At 53.7% G+C, this 16,463-nt stretch overlaps 1 protein-coding gene across 11 annotated transcripts in view; it reads left to right on the top strand.

Moving 5' to 3' along the window:
* ST3GAL1 (ST3 beta-galactoside alpha-2,3-sialyltransferase 1) overlaps positions 1-16,463 on the top strand; it is an 86,078-nt gene that overhangs the window by 49,580 nt on the left and 20,035 nt on the right. Inside the window, exon 4 of one of the 11 annotated variants that reach the window (XM_070476967.1) lies at positions 1,018-1,101. The exons of 9 other annotated variants lie outside the window; for them this stretch is intronic. The gene's annotated coding sequence lies outside the window, so the exon portion shown is untranslated. Of the gene's footprint in view, positions 1-1,017; positions 1,102-13,839; positions 13,924-16,463 lie in introns of those variants that run through there. One more of the 11 variants, XM_020910755.2, reaches the window with a different exon arrangement.

The following is a 16,463-nucleotide window of genomic DNA, read 5'->3' on the forward strand; positions in this document are numbered from 1 at the left end:
CTGCACAAGTGGGTTCAGGGATGAGCCTCCCGTGACTGATGGGGCCATCCCCCCAACTCCAGGGAGGTCAGTCAGAAGCTCAGACCAGACCCGTGGGCCCCGCAGTGGGCCAGGTGCCTCTGCACAGGCAGTGTCCCTGCGTCATGTTCCGGCCACAGAGGAACTCAGCAGGCAGCTCTCACACCTGCAGGCCACACCTCTGAGCACCGTACAGATACACAGTGCGGTTTTGTAGTATTTGGGGGTTTGCTGCTTTTGCAAAAACCAAAGGAAGTCTGTAGGCTGGGCTCTGACTTCCCCTCCCTGAGGATGGCCGATCTGCTTGGGCAGGAACCAGCAGAGCTTAGCCAGGACCGGAAACCTCCAGACACAAGGTCCAGGGATCAGAGGGCACCTGCTCCCACCCCTTGGGTGCTGTGGCCGGCTGTTCATGGGTCAGGCCGACTTGAGTTGTGTTTGGAATCGTCCAATTTGCCGTATGAGGACACCGAGGCTGGGAAGCGACCGAGACCCCTCACCCACACTGTGCACACAGCAGAATGAACCTCTGCTCCCTGAGCTTGGACCACTTCTCACCCTGCCGTCAGTCCACGCGGATCCGTTGAGGCCCCAGTATGGTTCTCAGCGGGGTTGATGCGGCAGTGAGGGATGCTGGTGAAGTTCCTGCCCCCTTGGTTTGTGGGGAGACAGAGAGACAAAGAAAGAGGAAACTCAGCGTACAATGGAGTGTCCTTTTGTGATTAAAGCTGTGAGGGAAAATGCAGCTGAACAAAAGGGCTAGTGACAAGAGTGACCCCTAGAGTGATTCTGTCTTAAGGTGGTCAGAGAAAACCTCTTCAAGGAAAGCAGCTGGGCAGAAGCATGCATGCAGTGAGGGAGTGAGCCCCGTGGGCTCCACCCTAAGACAGTCTAGGGAGGGAAGAGCATATGCAAAGGCCCTGGGGCAGGGCATGTGCTTACTATACTTCGCACCCTTGGCATCTGATGGTCTGTGTGTTTGCCTCCCCACCTTCCCAGCAACAGCTCCTGATCATCTCCGTTATTCCCTCCATCCGTCACCTCCACATGTCTGGGGCTGTGGCAGGGACTAGCCATTGCATGGTAAGAAAAATCAGACAGAACTGAATGGGGCTGAGGGAAGGTGCGACTCTAACAAGAAATTGCTGGTCTCACTCCTTCATCTTCTTTGCACAGTCTCCTCTTGGGTGGCTTCCCTAGTGGCTCAGTCAGTAAAGAATCCGCCTGCCATGCAGGAGACATGGGTTCAGTCCCTGGGTTGGGAGGATCCCCTGGAGGGGGGCATGGCAAGCCAGTCCAGTATTCTTGCCTGGAGAATCCCCATGGCCAGAGGAGCCTGGTGGGCTGCAGTCCATGGGTCTGACACCACTGAGCTACTAAGCACAGCGCAGTGCCCTTGGGTGACACTTGGAATAGTTTCACATTCTTGCTTTGTGTTTATTCTCATAATGCGTGTTTAAACCAAGACTGAGTTTTCAGCATGCTGTGATGCACTAGTTTAAGCTCATCTTCCCAAGCAGGGCAGTAACCTGGATTCTAAAACCACAGAACAGAGCAAGAAAGTAGGCTGGGGCTGCACCGCTGACCTCAAGCTGAGCGCAGGGGAGGAGGTTCCAGGGCCCGGAGCAGGGCCTGGGGTGGGGGTGGGGGCGTGGGCCTGGCCACTAGCGGGCTGTGATCTTGAGCAGACCCCGTCCCCTCGGGGCTCCGTTTGTTTCCTGTGCATCCTTGGTACTGATACTCGTCCAGCTCCTTCCGGAGCAGCTCACAGCCCGGGTGTGCCAGAAGGGACATGCTTTGGGGATGAGGGATGCCAGCTTCTAATCTTCCTGCTGCCACCACGTTGACCACCTTGGGCAGGTCACATCCTCTCCTAAAGCCTTCGTGTCTGCACCTGGGGGGAAGAAAAAGTGGAAAGGCCTGATTCTCCCTGTGATCCTCTGCGATCTCAAAATGCCACAAGCCTTTGCCTCCAAGGCAGGCAGCAGCCCAGCCCAAGGACAGAGCCTTCTAGCAGCGCCCCTTTGATTCTGTAGACCTGGCGCTCTCAGCAGAGAGGTGCCCAGTGAAGAGGGCACGACCTTGGCCGTCCTGCCTCAGGCATTCAGATTAGAGCTTCAGATAGTCCTCACCTCCCCCTGATCTGAGACCTGGGGCTGCAGAGCCAGAAACTCATTTACCAGAGCAGAGGAATATGTCTGTTTCTTCAGGGCCCAAAAGGACTTATTAAGTCTTCCATGAACTGAATTTCATTCAGCTGGAAAAAGAATAATCAGAGAGCAGTTCCGCCTGGTTACTTGAACGTTTCTCATAAGAAAGGGTCAACAAGCTCCTGTACCGTGAGGCTTAGCCCGCCCTGCATCCTCCCCAGGGAGCAGGCAGCCTGGTGGTTGACTACAAAGCCCATCCACATCATTGGGCTATCCACCTGTCCATCTACCCATAATAGGCCCCCACGAGGGGCCAGGGCCAAGGGTACCAGAGACACAGTCTGTGCATTCAGAGCAGTTACAGCTCAATCTGACAGTTTTCTACATCTGGTCGAACTCTAGGGAGTCTGTGACTGAGTTCACTCTTAAGGTCACAAAAATGTGAACATTCAGAAACTTTCACTTTTCTATGTTTTCCGTTTTCCCCAGTGTTAACTCCAAATTCATTGGCTCAACACATTCTTTGTTTGCTAACTAAAGCTAATGTCTGTCTCTCCTTTAATCAGTGCGAATTTTCTTCCGGTCCATTTCATTCCATCCAGTACATCCCAGCTTCATGTGAATTCTGGGGAAAAGGAGAGGCGAGGGAACCAGGGAAGTTCCTGGGAAAGTGGTGCTGGAGACATGAAATTCACCAGCCGGGAGGGGACAGGAAACAGCCACTCCATCAACAAGGAATTTTGGCTGATAACAAAATACTTTAAGATATGGAAAGTAAACTCTGGGGTTTGATTTATTCCACTTACAAGCTAATGGGTGTAAGGTCTGGGGTTTGATTTATTTCACTTATGAGCTAATAAACTAACTTGTTAGTGTTTCGGGGATGCTGGCAAAACAGAAGAGTCCTATGTCAGAGATGAGAGACTTGTGAAGTGGGAGAGACCCTACTCCTTTCACGCCTGGAGCCTCAGCTCAGGGTGAGTTCTTCTGTACAGTCAAAGCTATGGTTTTTCCAGTACTCATGTATGGATGGGAGAGTTGGATCTTAAAGAAGGTTGAGCACCGAAGAACTGATGCTTTCAAATTGTGGTGTTGGAGAAGACTCTGGAGAGCCCCTTGGACTGCAAGGAGATCTGACCAGTCAATCCTACAGGAAATCAGTCCTGAATACTCATTCTAAGGACTGATGCTAAAGCTGAAACTCCAATACTTTGGCCACCTGATGCAAAGAACTGACTCCTTGGAAAAGCCCCTGATGCTGGGAAAGATTGAGGGCAGGAAGAGAAGAGGAAGACAGAGGATGAGATGGTTGGATGGCATCACCAACTCAATGGACATGAATTTGAGCAAACTGGAAGATGGTGAAGGACAGAGGAGCCTGGCGTGTTGCAGTCCATGGGGTCACAGAGAGTGGGACACAACCTAGCGACTGAACAATAACAACATAACTTAGTCAATACTTTCAGAGGTTGAGTTCAGGAAACAAAAAGGAGTGAAAGTTCTTGGTACCATTTCCTAGGTCATGGATTATCAGTAGGCACTTATTCTCTATCCTGCTTATCTACCTGTAAAATAGGAAGGAAATAAGCACCTAGGCATATATGATGAATCAGAAGACCATGTACTTATTATTTGCATTAATGTGAGGAAGCAAACTCACCCTGATAATTCAGCCTTCTAGGTTTTGGATTATTCCTTTCTTGACTGAGATTGAAACTGTTTGAGTTGCAGCTCTAGTTCACAGCACATATGCAGACACCTGTGTGGAATTCACCTGCCAGGATCTTCCCTGATAAAGATGCTTGTCATTCACTGGGAGAGGGGAGGACATGAAGGTGAAAAGGGTCAGGTTCCCAGAGAGCAAAAGAATAGAGCAAGAGAGAAAACAGCTGAGGCAGCCCCTCTTCAGATCTTGCCCCAGTGGACGAAAAAAAAAAAAAAAAGCATCAGCAACAGTCCATCTAAGAAAGAAATGGAAAATTTTATTTGAGCCAACCTGAGGATCACATGTTGGCTTAAAACTCAACATTCAAAAAACTAAGATCATGGCATCTGGTCCCATCACTTCATGGCAAATAGATGGGAAACAGTAGATAGAGTGACAGACTTTATTTTGGGGCTCCAAAATCACTGCAGGTGGTGATTGCAGCTGTGAAATTAAAAGACACTTGCTCCTTGGAAGAAAAGCTAGGACCAACCTAGACAGCATATTAAAAAGCAGAGATATTACTTTGCTGACAAAAGTCCATCTAGTCAAAACTATGGTTTTTCTAGTAGTCATGTATGGATGTGAGAATTGGACCATAAAGAAAGCTGAGAGCTGAAGAATTGATGCTTTTGAACTGTGGTGTTGGAGAAGACTCTTGATAGTCCCTTGAACTGCAAGGAGATCCAACCAGTCCATACTGAAGGAAATCAGTCCTGAATATTCATTGGAAGGACTGATGCTGAAGCTGAAGCTCTGATACTTTGGCCATCTGATGCAAAGAACTGACTCTTCTTCAACATAACTGAAGCGACTTAGCACCGCATGAAGATTATAAACCAGGAGACAGTCTTTCAGAAAGCTTGGAGGACTATTCCTCATGTTAGAAATCAGAGCACAGTTATGCACATTTTGGAGACAAAAAGTTCTACGTCAGATGACATGTTATGGACAGTTTACACAATCCAGATCTACACAGCCAAAGCAAGCAATGGGTTATATGGGTCTTTGTGAACCTTCACAAGATTAAGAAGAAAGTTTATCTCCTGAGGAATGTGGTGGCCCTTGATGAGATGAAGGAGGAATCTTCTAAGGAAGTGAAAGAAAGTGAAAGTGTTGTCGCTCAGCCGTGTCCAACTCTTCGAACCCATGGACAGTAGCCCACCAGACTCCTCCGTCCATAGGATTCTCCAGGCAAGAATCCTGGAGTGGGTTGCCATTTCCTTCACCAGAGGATCTTCCCAACCCAGGGATTGAACTCAGGTCTCCCACATCGCAGGCAGATTCCTTATCATCTGAGCCATTAGGAATACCCGTCTTCTAAGCAGGTCTGGTCAATACAGATGCACAACACACACACTAAAATGAAAGTGTTAGTTGGGCTTCCTGGTGGCTCAGACGGTGAAGAATCTGTCTGCGATGCGGGAGACCTGGATTCGATCCCTGAGCTAGGAAGATTCCCTGGAGAAGGGAATGGTGGTCTGGTTAATAGGGACGCACAATGCACCCTAAAATGGAAGGAGCAGGCCCACACAGACAAAGATAACCTTTGTGTTTAAATTTTTCTCGTCTTGCCATAAAACATGGGCTTGATTTCGTTATCCATCACTCTTACCCTGTACTGCATATCTGGGGAGGGCTGTAGTTACCCCAGTGTCCCTCCCACAAACTCCAGTGGCCCCTGTGTCAGCTCAGGATACTCAGACACAAGGATGTGCATTGCCCCATGGCTGGGTGAGGTCACCCAGCTGGCAGAATAGAAGCGCTGGGACTCTCGGATGGAGACCCTGCCTGGTGTCAGGTACGCTCCGCCAGACCCCGAGACATGCCTGAACCCGCCAGCCCGGCCAGCCTCTGAGACCCCAGGGCAACAGTCAGTCTCCTTAAAGCCTGCCTCTCACCACAGCATTTCAGGAAAAGATGAAAGGAAGTCTGTGCTTTAAAGCAAACTAGGCAGAACCAGAGGGTTTCAAAGTGCCACGCTCCCCAAGTGGGAGGCTCTTTGATGGGCGACAGGGGACAGACCCTGCAGTCTCCCGCCCTCAGCCAGGGAGCTGGGGCAGAACAGCTTTGTCCCCAAGCACCTGTGGCCACAAGGGGAGTATTCGCCATCTGCGGCGGGTCATTGTAGCTCACTCTTTCCTGCCTTCCTGCTTGACTTGCCTCCCCCATTGCATAGAGGATGGGTAGTAGCTGTGAACACTTTGTAGGGAGCGGTGGGGGTGGGGATAGGGCTGAGTGGGGGTGTGACCTTCCAGGCGGCATGGATGCACCCACAGCGGGGGTGTTGGGCTCCAGCTAGGACTCCGCCGTGAGAGCGGCTCAGGCTGTGGGGCAGACGCTTGGTGCAGAGCTCAGGATCTTGATCCTAGATCACCTTTCCGTGTCCCTCTTACCACATGTACAGCGCTGGGCCCAATGGCTCAACCTCCCTGAACCTCCATTTTCCTCATCTGTAAAATGGGCGTATTAATAGGCTTAGTGAGTCCACAGGAAGAAAGCTCTTAGACCAGTCCTTAGAGGTACACTCAGCACAGTCAGGGCACAAGGTATGTCTGCTCTTAACAGACTCGATACAGAGGAGGAGTTGGATAGGCTACTGGCCTCTGTGGAGGTCACAGCTGCTCTCTGTCTCATTCCCAAGGCATGGGTTTTTACGGTTCCAATTTTGCACACACAGGATCAGTGTAGTCAGGGTGGCTCGTCACATCGCTAATCATGCTTCGGAACTTCAGTCCTCCGTCCTCTTTCTACTTCCCTCACAGGAAAGAGAAGCTGGCCCGAGTTCTCTGGCTCCATCCCCTGCTTGCCGGATGGCTGACCATGATCGCGTGCTTTAGCTGCCTGAGCCCCTATGCTCAAATAAGGCCTTGGACAATGAGCAGTTATTATTAATAGATGGCATTCGTTAATTACAGACAGCAAGATGCAAGGCCAAGGGGCCAAAGCTCCAGCAGCGGGAGAGGACCACCTGGCTGTGGGCACCCCTCACATCCCCCAAGGGGGATTAAGATGCAGGGCAGGGCCTCCCGTGGGCACGGCAGCCTCGGGACGGCTTTGACCCTCAGTTGAATCTCAGGCTCATCCCTGGCCAGGTGCCCTTGAACAAGAGCCCTCACCTTTGACCTTGACAGAGATAGCATCACCCCCTCACAGCCTGGGAGAAGCACCCAGCTCAGTGCCTGACGCACAGCTGTGGATGTTAGAGACAGGTGCCCTGCCCCCTTCCCCAACACACACAGCAGTGCTGGTTTCTCCGGGAACCCCCAGCTGTGGGTGCAAATGGGGATACTCACTCGGGGATCCCTGCCTCCCGTGGCTCCCGGCGCTGAGGGCTCCTGCCACGTCCCCGCGTGTGCAGGTCGTCCCTGGTCTCCGTGCTCCTGCCCAGCTCTCTGGGCCTCTGATGACCTCAGCCGCCCAGGAGCTCGCTGGGGCCCCTGACGCCACCCTTGCGCGTCTGCTCAGACACCCTTGCTCTCAGCCGCCCCCCGTGGACAGCTGCACAGCCCCCCCTCAAGAGGGCAAGGTGTCCGTCCTTCCCCAAGTTCAGGGCTAGGGAGGGGGCCCCGCGTGGGTGACTTGGGCCCAGAGCGCTGCGGGCTTGAATACACAGAGCGGCCCCTCCTCTCTTCCCAGACGGGGCTCGGCCAGGGGAGGGGAGATGGGCCAGTTCTATCCCAGTCACCCCACTGGACACCATGACAGTCCTCCGACTGCTGACTTCCAGGGATGGTTTGTGCCCAACACGTGCTTCCCTGGGGCCCCTGCCCACCCCAGAGCACAGGTGGGTGCTGGGCTCCTCGCCGCTTTGGCCGCTGGGTTTATCCGGCAATCTGAGCCCCCATTCTGGACGTCACCAGAGATCAGCCCCCCAACACCCCTCCAGGAGCTGATTGGATGCCCTTTGTTAATCATCGGAGTTCAGATCTCCCCTTGAAGTCAGGGGGCCTGGCAGGAATTCAGGGAACCCCCAGCTCTTCAGAACCAAGGGCAGACCCCCGAGGCGAGGGTGTGGTGGGGAAAGACATTCTGAATCGTCTTTCCTTTGTCGTGACTTCTTCACCACCCAAAACAGGAAACCCCTCTTTCTTCTGGGACCTGGCGTCTGCCTGGAGGTGCCTACACAGGGTGACTCCTGAGATTCCTGACCACGTTACACACTTTGGATATTGTGTGGATGCCTTTGGACTCCAATTTGAGCATCCCTCAGTCTACACACATAAGGAGATTTGTGGATTTAAATTCCCTTTTGTGCAGCTCAAAGCATGAAAATTGATCCAGCTCCTTCTCATATGACCCTAATCCTGGTTAATCATGTTTCTCACGGGTGCTTCTCCAAACCGCCAGCTCTGAAGTCCAGCTGGTGCATCCGGGAACCTCTGCTTTCTCCTCCAGCTCCCCAGCACAGGAGCAGGCAAGAGGTTCTAGGGTGAGGAGAGGATTTACAAGTCCTAGAGAGAGTCCCCCCAACCTGCTGCACTTCTTGGGTGTGGGGGAAATGGGCAAACAGAGAAGTCATTGCAGGAAGGAGTGGGGGAAAGTGAAGTCCCCCGAAACGGGCTTCCCAGCGCACCAAGATGGAGGCAGGACTGCTGTCCTCCCGGAAGTGTGGTGTGCACACCCTCCAGGCCAGGCTCCATGTGCTGGCTGTGATGATGCCATCTGCTGCTCACAGACCACCTCTGGCTCCCCATTGCCTTCATCCCAAAGCCCGCATTCCTACAGACTTCCGTCACCGGGCCCCCACCTACCACAGTCACTCCTGAGGGCACCCTATTTACCAGAACCGTGCCCCCCATCACCACCACCTCCACCAACTCACTGTTTGGGAGACAGCTGGTTTCCGCCACCTCTCCGATCGCCTCCATCAGCCCCAGGCCCCTGCTGTGTTCGTCTAGCTCCCTGCCCACCTCCTCCACAGAAGCTGTGTCTCTTCTCCCTTTGGTGGTTGCTAACCCGCCACTTCCAAATCCCTGGGGCCCTTGGCATTCCCTCCTTAGCGATGCTGGTCCCCCATGGGCTGCTGCCCAGGGGGGCCTCACTATCTAGCGGTGAAGAGAGACACGGCAGTGCTCACTGAGGTGTTACAGGTGTCCTCTCATGCCCAGGTGAGAAGCAGTGCCACCCAGGAGGGCGGCATTGAAGAGACCTTGGGAATCAGCCCCAGCCTGCCATGGCCATGTGACCCCAGCCCTGCCTTGAACCAAGGAGGTGATAATGCTACCTTCCCCAGAGGATTCGCCACTGCCTCCTTCACACCCAGGCTGCTCCGTAAGAAGCCATGTGGCCTTGAAGGGTGTCCACCCTGGAGATCCTCTAGGTGCCTTAAAGGTGTCCAGCAAAGAAACCATCAGATACTGACACAGCTGGATGGGTGGGTTGCGAGAATAGATGGGGAGACAGGGCAAAGGTACCACTACCTGTGGCCAGCAGATCTGGTTAGAGATGTTCTATGAGCCTTGTCTTCAGTCGCTCAGTCATGTCTGACTCTTTGCAACGCCATGGATTGCAGCACCCCAGGCTTCCCTGTCCTTCACCATCTCCTGGAGCTTGCTCAAACTCATGTCCATTGAAGTCAATGGTGCCATCCAACCATCTCATCCTCTGTGGCCCCCTTCTCCTCCTGTGTTCAGTCTTTCCCAGCATCAGGGTCTCTTCCAATGAGTTGGCTGTTTGCATCAGGTGGCAAAAGTATTGGAGTGTCAGCTTCAGCATCAGTTCTTCCAATGAGCATTCAGAGTTGATTTCCTTTAGGATGGACTGGTTTGATCTCCTTCAGTCTAAGGGACTCTCAAGAGTCTTCTCCAACACCACAGCTCGAAAGCCTTAGTCCGCAGGAAAAACAATGAGGATTCTGTCTGATACCTGGATATTTAAGTCCAGCAGAAGTCAGAGAATTAACAAGTGGGAGACAGCCGGTGACTTGTTCACAGACAGGGCCTCAGGAGTGGGTGGAGTCAAGTCTCAGGCGCCACCCAGAGGAGCCAAGGGCTGAAGGGCCCTTGGTCTGTGACTCACCTGTGATCCAGCAGGAGGCAGCGCTGGGAGGCGGCTGGTGGGTGTGACCCCGGAGCCTGGAGGCAGGGCTTGTTAGGGTGCCCCCTAGTGGGAGCTGGAGTGAGGTGAGTCTGGAGCCTGCATGGCACCCACAGGGACCTGACGGCCGCCCCTGTGCCGTCCCTGCCCCAGGCCGTCTCAATGGCCGGAGGAGGACAGGGAGGCTTCTTGATGGGTGAGTCTCGGGCAGCGTTGGGAGCAGGGCTGGGAGGATTCCAGAGGGCGCCTGAGCCAACTCTTCCTGAAAAGCCCTCCGAGCTGCTGCGACTGTTCTTGGAGCAGCTGTTTCTCTGAGGAGACAAGGGGTGGGGAAGTGGCTCTCTGCGGACCACACCCCCAGGGGTGATCTTTGCAGGATGCACAGGGCCCATTCAGAGTGGGCCATCTGGGGCAGGTGTGGCCAGGCTGATTCTCAGGTGCGGTGTGGTCCCTGGGGGTGAAAACCATGGGGTGTTTCTAATCCCGGGGCTGAGGAGGCCTGAGACCCACAAACAGTCACTGCATGAAGAGGGCCGCTGACAGGAGCCAGAGGCCACCAGGTCTTGACTGCCCCCACGGGGGTCGGGAGGGACCAGAGCCCTAAGCGTCTGGCCTCGCCGCCATTCTCCTCCCAGTCTCCGGTCCGTGCCGCACGGCCCAAAGCCGACCAGCGTGGGAACTCAACGGTTGAGGACACAGGGCAACCCTGGGCACGGAGCAGGGTGCCAGGAGTGGAGGGAAGGAAAGCCGAGGTGCCCAGCTTACCGCCCGAGCCCCCAGAAGGCCAGGCCACACACCTTCCACCCTCCCGGGAACGCAGGGACAGCCGGGCAGGGGCGGTGCTGCGTTGGGGAGGTGCCCTGTGGGCGCCCCAACCCGAGGGGCTTAGGCAAGTCGGCACCTTCCCGAGCCTGACCTCCCCTCTGCTTCAAACCCCGAAGAGACTTCCCCTGGCTCCAGTATGGTATGTGCTTCTAGCCCTTGCCTGACCTGTCCCCATCCCTGGCCCCAACTTGCGTCTTCCTCTCTGCGTTTCTGCTCGACTTGACCACCTCTCTTTCAGTTCCTTCCAGCCCACCTGCTTTCCTGACAGGCCTCTGCACCTGCAGCTTCCTTCGCCCGGAGGCCCCTGTCCTCTCTGCCCAATTACTGACCCATCCTGCGGTCCTCTGGCCATTACCACTTTCTTAGGGGGCCTGCTGACTCACCCCCAGCTCTCTCTTCGATCACACGAAGGAAAGAGTAACAGCTGGTTCTCCAGAGGAAAAAATCCAATACAGTAGATGTGTGTGTATATTGAGAGGTTAAATTTTAGGAATTGGCTCATGCCATGGGGCGGGGAGGGGGCGGGGAGGGGGCGGGTCTTCCCTGGTGGCTCAGTGATAAAGAACCTGCCTGCCAAAGCAGGAGATGTGGGTTTGATCCCTGGGCTGGGAAGATCCCCTGGAGAGGTAAATAGCGACCCACTCCAGTATCCTTGCTGGGAAATCCCACGGACAGTGGTGCCTGGCGGGTTATAATCCATGGGGTCAAAAAGAGTCAGACATGACTTAGCGACTGAAAAACAGCAACAGTGCGCATCGCGGGGCTGGCAGACTCAAAATCTGGGTGGCAGACCTACAGCCTGGAGACTCAGGCGGGAGTGGGTGATGCAGTTGCGGTTGACATTGCAGCCGTAAGTGTGAACTCTGTACGACCAGCTGGCGGGCTGGCAAGTCAGGCAGGATTTTTGTGTTACTTATCATCACAGCCTGTTTGCCTCTCCCTGAGGCCATCTCTCAGGCCTCACCTCACCCAAGCTGGGCTGCTCTTGGATGATGTTTTCTGGGGTGATCTGGGTCTGGCTGCAGCCAAGGCTGGTCCTTCTTGAGCTGGGAGAGAGAGACACACACACAGAACTAGTCCAGGTCCAGGCTGGGCCACATGAGCCTGGCTGCCAACTTTGTGTGTGACTCAGAGGGTGGGGCTGGCCTGGAGATGCTGACCAGGGAGGAAGCAAAAGCTGGGGGAGGAGCGGTCACATCTGCCCTCTGCCAGGCCCCGAACTGGCTGCACGCAGATCCTCATGTCACCACTGTGGCATGTCACCATCCGTCTCCCTCAGCTCGGACGTCACAGGGGGCTCAAGGCGAGGCCCCCACCTGCTGCGCTCCCCCTCACCCATTACCCCAGCTCCTTGGGATTCTGTCCCTTGAGAGGTGTGGGCCTCTGTTCCCGCCTCTGAAAGATGGAGCTGGTACCCAGTCCCAGAGCTGTGACTATCCAGTACTGTGGGTACACAGGGTCTGCAAAGGGCCTCCATAAGCAGGTGATGTCCCCTGATGACAGATTAATCAGCGCCTTAGGCGGCCCCCTCAGCCCCTGCTGGCTCCTTCCCCTGTCCATCCCAGCCCTTGATGCCGTCTACCCTCCTGCCCCGGCAAGTGTGGAAACAGCCACGCTGGGGCAGCTGCGTCAAAGAGCAGGTTCCTTCTAAGGATCCAGGCAACCTTGGAGTCGGGCGCCTGGCTCCGCTCTTGGCTCTGCACTTTGCCATGTGTCGTTGGATGCGTCGCTTCCCCTTTCTGAGCTCAGTCTCCGCTGTCTGTTTAGTGAAGTGGGCAGAAAAGAGATGGCTGGGTGGGGGTGTTAGATGGTGCTCCTTGCAGGAAACCAGAAGCCACTGGAGGATGTCAGAAGTCAAGTCCAACATTCAGGGCATGCTCGCTGTGTGCTGGGCTCAGATCCCTGAGTTTTGCCTGCACTGACCGAACGGAGCCTTTCTCAGCCCAGCCCCGTGAGGCGTGTGTGAAGTGTGAAGTGAAATGAAAGTCACTCAGTCGTGTCCGACTCTTTGTGACCCCATGGTCACATGGAGCCTGTAACCCACCAGGCTCCTCTGTCCATGGGATTCTCCAGGCCAGAATACTGGAGTGGGTAGCCTTTCCCTTCTCCAGGGGATCTTCCTAGCCCAGGGATCGAACTCAGGTCTCCCACATTGCAGGTGGACTCTTTACCAGCTGAGCCACAAGGGGAGCCCATGAGGTGGGCACCGCCTTATCCCCAGGTGATGATGAAGCTTCACTGAGACAGAAGCTGCTGGAGGATTTGGTTCAGAGGATCTGGGGCTTAGACAGTCATTGGAAAGGTGATGGGGACTGTGCCCTCAGGCACATCCATCCTGATGCTGAAGGCTGGAGCCCGGAGAGCAGGAAGCTACAAGAAGCCAGCACAGGGATTCCTGGTGCTCCTGTGATTAAGACTCCACCTGCCAGTGCAGGGAATACGGGTTTGATCCCTGCTCCCAGAGGATCCCACATACCGAGGGGCAGCTAAGCCCATGCACAGAACTCCTGAGCCTGCTGCCTGGAGCCCCTGCCCTGCAACAAAAGAAGCCACACAAAGGGAAACGTGTGCACCACAACAAAAAGTAACCCCTGCTCGCCACAACTAGAGAAAGCCTGAGCACAGCAACGAAGATCCAGCACGGCCAAAAATAAGATAAAATTAAAAAGTAACGCTTAAAAAACAAAAAGATGCCAGCACAGAGTGTGGGGATGCCCTGCAAACTGGGAGGTGGAGGGAGGCAGAGGGGTTGGTCCACAGAGCAGCCGCCGCCCCCGCAGGAAGGAGGACAACCCTACGTCCATGCTGATTATCCTTCCGTTATTGCAGAGCCCTCCAATCAGGGGAAACCGGGAAAAGTTGCTTCTAACCTTCCAGCCCTCGCGATGCAGAGGAGAGAACAGAGACAGAAGCCCTAGTCCAGTAGATGCTAGCCGGCAGGGGCCGTGCAAGCAGGAAGGATCAGGATGCCCTAAAAGCCCTCGCGTTACACACAGGTTGATGCTCCAACAGTTAACCCTTTGAAAAGAGAAGGGCCCCGTGAATGACAGATACCCACTACACTCTAGCCTATGCTTTGCTCTGGGACCCTCCTCCCTGCAGATCCTCAGAGGTCCTGGCCAGTAGAGAAGGAAGAAGTGAAGGGCTGGTTGTCCCATCCCTCAACGCATGGAAGCAGCTAATGAAGTGAGTAGGAATCATCATTTTCCTCATTCCCCTGGTTTGTTCTTTCATGCCTGATTTCATTCAGTCTTTTAAATAACCCCACCAGTAAGGTAAGCCCGGGAATCTGTTGGACTTTTTACAAACGAGGAGCCTGAAACTTAGGGAGGGAAGAGAACTGACATTTATAAGGTGCCCCCAAACCAAGCTGCTCGCTTTTGTGCAAATACCTTTGTTCCACAGCAGCCCTGCCTTCGGGCATTACGAGTCCCACAGTGTGGGCTTCCCCGGTGGCTCAGGGGTAAAGAATATGCCTGCAGTGCAGGAGATGCGGGTTTGATCCTTATGTCAGGAAATTGCCCTGGAGGAGGAAATGGCAACCCACTCTAGTATTCTTGCCTCGAGAATCCCATGGACAGAGGAGCCTGGCAGGCTACAGCCCATGGGGTCACAAAGAGTCGGACACGACTGAAACCACTGCACACAGTCCCAGTTTGTGGATTCAGAAACCGAGTGTCAGAGGGCTGCCGTGCCTTACCCCTGAGAACAAAACTGGGAATAGGAAGAGCTGGGACTTGAACCCAGGTATGTGTGGGCCACTTTTTTATTCCAACAACCACTGGCCATGACCCACTGGCACAGAACCAGCACAGATGGTTCACAAGTGTCCAGTGACCAGCGGCTCCAGAAGACCAGCAGAGAGAAGCAGCCCAGTGTTGAGCAGTCTCAAGAGGTGAGGAGTGAAAAATAGTAATAATGAAACAAAATAAAAATGGAATACAGGACTCCCAGGTCAGCTAAAATGAAGAGGCCAAGAAGCAAAGGAACAGAAACCTCAGGAAAAGGGCCATTATTCTGCACCTTTTTTATTCCTTTCGAGGCATTTGCCAGAATTTAAGTTGCATGGGACCAGAGCTTAAGGAAACAAGCTGAAGACAGCAGCTGAGAGATTGAAAAGCTAGACTGAGCTTTTGATAGTCTCACAGTGTGGGGGAGACAGAAACTGGAAGTGAGAGGGTGCACGGAAGAGGCATGCCTACCAAACTCACAGCTCCCCCAGCTTTCCTCTAAGAAGGACTGTGCCCTGGGCTTCCTTGTGGCTCAGTGCAGGAGACTCTGGGTGGATCCCTGGTCCTGGAAGATCCCGCAGGCTGCGGAGCAACTCAGCCCATGTGCCCAGCCACTCAGTCGCGTCTGACTCTTCATGATCCCCCAGACTGTAGCCCGCCAGGCTCCTCCACCCATGGGATTTTCCAGGCAGGAATACTGGAGTGGGTGGCCATTTCCTTCTCCAGGGTACCTTCCCAACCCAGGGATCGAACCTGGGTCTCCTGATCAGCAGGCAGACTCTTTACCATAGGGGCCACCAGGGGAGCCCACAAGTGGAGAAGAGCCCATCAAAGCAGAGCATAGACCTGGCACAGCCATACATACACAAATAACATGTTAAAGAAAAGAGAAGGGCTATTCCTTATAAATGGGCTTCCCTGGTGGTTTAGATGGTAAAGCATCTGCCTGCAATGCAGGAGACCTGGGTTCAATCCCTGGGTTGGGAAGATCCCCTGAGAAGGAAATGGCAACCCACTCCAGTACTCTTACCTAGAAAATTCCATGGACAGAGGAGCCTGGTAGACTAGTCCATGGGGTCACATTCCTTGTAAGTAAGGGCAAGCCAGGAATAACTAGTCATCATGAAGACTGTGCAGCCTCGTTGTCTGGTCACCAACTGGGGCAGGGGGAGAGTGCCTGTGTTCTACCTGCCTCCAGGGGCAAACAGATTCCTTCCTGTCTAACCCACCTTATCCTCAGCTGCTACACTTCCAGCCCGTGCACTGTCCACTGTTAACCAGGCACTCTGGGAGGCAGAACCAAATGACCAAAGAGAGATAAGGAGAGAAAACAGGCAACAGAAATAGACCCTCATGTCCTCCAAATGTCACGAGGGCAAGATATAGTTTTAAAATAACCGTGATGGATCATTGCAGGCAGATAGATGACAAGGTACAGATTTTTACCCGAAAACTGGAACTTATTTAAAATATTTAAAATATTACTCAGGTGGCTCACAGGGTAAACTTAAAACTTAAAAACTTAAAAAATAAGATAACAGAACTAAATGTAGTATATAATTTAAACAGAGTGGACACAGCAGAAGAGAGGATGGACAAGGTAGTATCCATCTCAGGAAGTCAGAAAGATGACAGATTTGAAACCCACAGAAATGACAGGAAAGGAAATGAGGACAATGAGGGCAGGTCCTGATGAAGTAGTACAATTAACCAGTCACAAACCCAATCTGCCCATTTGGTTTGCCAAGTATTGGAAGCAGTTCTTCTCTTAGTGGCTGGTAATCACCACTATCTCCCTATTGTTGAGGGGGGGGGGGGGGAGTGGGGTGGCGCGGGGAGGAAGGTGACTTCATTAGGGACCCTCCTTCAGGGAATCCTTTCTGAGTTCTTGAAGGGGCACTGACTTGTGTCAACTTTGAGGGGTGACCCTGTTGGACCGTGACATGCACCTTCTCTGCGCGTCTCCCAGTGAAATTGATCAGTCATGTCCAACTC

The sequence above is a fragment of the Odocoileus virginianus genome, chromosome 15 (genome assembly GCF_023699985.2).
Source record: "Odocoileus virginianus isolate 20LAN1187 ecotype Illinois chromosome 15, Ovbor_1.2, whole genome shotgun sequence".
In the NCBI taxonomy this organism is placed as follows: Eukaryota; Metazoa; Chordata; class Mammalia; order Artiodactyla; family Cervidae; genus Odocoileus; species Odocoileus virginianus.